A 2,095-nucleotide genomic window follows, 5' to 3' on the forward strand; every position below is an offset into this window, starting at 1 on the left:
TAGTAACAGGCCAGTTTAAGCTTGACGTGTCTCATAATAATATAGTTAGACACTTCTGAAATCAAAGGTGAGTATAATCTTACAAAGTCGAGCAACACTACAGGGATGGAAATTCGCATTCCGCTCACCCTTGCATGGCTACTGAAATTATATCATGCATATGCCATTCTCATATCCCATATACTACATCACAAGACAAAGATGATAGCCATGATTTCAATATTTCCTTACTCCGATGCCATAGTTACGTCGCGCATAACCATAAGCATATATAAAATCACATACAGAATAGATGTGCTAGACAAAACACATCAATACAAAAGCCACATTCAGATCAGAAGGCCAGATGAACTACCACCACTTTTCACTTATATAGACATAGTCGAGCTGAGCTATGAGATTACCCACAAAGCCAGCCATCCACTAGAAACAAGGTTAACTAAATCCAAGCCGACATGCACATCCCAGAAACAAGTAATCACATCATCCACCTACTCAAATCCTACTGTTAGAACAACCTCCTCTACACCAGAGAACGAGCATTGCCAGCTTCTGAGGTGCTGTCCACTGAGCTCCCTGACCCTGAACCTGTAAACAGAGTCAAATGGGAAACATTGCAGGAAGTTTAGTTCATGAAGAATAAATGATGTTTGTCAAAATGGGAAAGAATAAACAGGGAGTTCGACAGTACCATTGGATGATGAAGAACCACTACCCGAACCACCAGAGACACTCATGGCCTTGGCACCCTTCTCGATCTCCACTGATTGGTAAGTTGAGGTTGGCATCTCCTCCTCAATATCTACATACTCATCCACCTTCTCCGCCGCTACTACATCCGTGCTCCCAGGATTCCCGCTCTCCTGTAAATAACAAAATAAAACAGAACAACATGAGAGTCCAATTTGCATATGCACCAACTGAAAACGGGAACGACACCTGTTGTTTCCCACGGCCATTTACCACATCAGCATTGTCAACGAATGTAGACACAGCACCATTCGCAGCTCAGCGCGCTAGCACCGTCGTCGACCTCGGCAATATCCTTCTGCGGTACGGATCTGGCCGCAGCGCTTCCTCGTAGCTGCCCGGAGCTTCGCCGGTGGCGGGGGCAGGCCCTCCTTCGGCTGGCCCTGCTGATGCTCCTGATGCCACGAATCGACGCGGGAGAGGAGGGCGCAGAACTGGCAGATCTCGGTCCCTGGAGCGCACTGGAACCGCGGTGGGCCAAACCCGCCGGCCGGAAGACCAAGCATCCGGCCGGCGGCGAGACCGGACAGGAGCTTTCGCAGTTTTTTTTGTTTTTTTTTTTCAGGGAAAGGACCTTTTCCCCGGATGTGTAACAGAAAAGGGTCGGAGAGGCCGTGGCTTGCAGATATGTTTGGGCCTAAAGCCCCATCGTCGTGCCAACGCCCAACAGTGACCCGTTCGGAAGCTCAATGCTACTATATAGGATTTTCAACAAAAATAAAAACTTGGATACTATAGGATTAGCACAAAGTGTTTGATGCCACAGAAAAAACAAAGAATTTTAGAAAGAGATTAAGTGGATGCTTGATTTCTATGAAATGTAGTGCACATGATTCATTAGAAAAAAAATCTTGGAATTTCATCATATTGATCAAACAACCTACTTAGAAAAAATCGTAAGGATTCAAACCCTCCATAAAATCATATGGAATTTCCTTTTAATCAAATGGAGCCCTAATGGAAAAAGAGGAGGAGGCAACAGCCAACCGCGAGCTGGCTGAGCCAGCGTGTTCGCTGCACGCAAACTGAGGTCGAAAGCCTAGCGTTTCATAGTTGTCGCTTACTGCGGCGAAAGCACATGGAGGGACCGAGTGGGTCGGACCATTTAGCTTTTCCTTTTTTTGGCTTTGGCACCTTCGGAAGGTTCCTGTCTGGGTCAGGTATGTTTTCTTTTTCTTTTTCTTTTTTCTTTTTCTTTGTTTTTTCTTTTTTTCTTTTTCAATAAGTTCCCTTTTTAAACATGTTTGGACAATTCAAAAAAATTGCATTTAAAAAAGATCAACATTAATTCTTTTGGGGGGGATTTCGGTATTTGTTCAAAAATATATAAAATGTCTGTATTCTC

General features: G+C 44.5%; 1 long non-coding RNA gene across 1 annotated transcript; it reads right to left on the reverse strand.

Moving 5' to 3' along the window:
* Positions 1-211: 211 nt before the first annotated feature.
* On the reverse strand, positions 212-1,318 carry LOC119368380. The gene is made up of 3 exons (XR_005176620.1): positions 964-1,318; positions 692-863; positions 212-588 (listed from the first exon to the last, which is right to left on the reverse strand). It is a non-coding gene; the product is annotated as an uncharacterized LOC119368380 (long non-coding RNA).
* Positions 1,319-2,095: the final 777 nt, after the last annotated feature.

The sequence above is a fragment of the Triticum dicoccoides genome, chromosome 2B (genome assembly GCF_002162155.2).
Source record: "Triticum dicoccoides isolate Atlit2015 ecotype Zavitan chromosome 2B, WEW_v2.0, whole genome shotgun sequence".
Lineage (NCBI taxonomy): Eukaryota > Viridiplantae > Streptophyta > Magnoliopsida > Poales > Poaceae > Triticum > Triticum dicoccoides.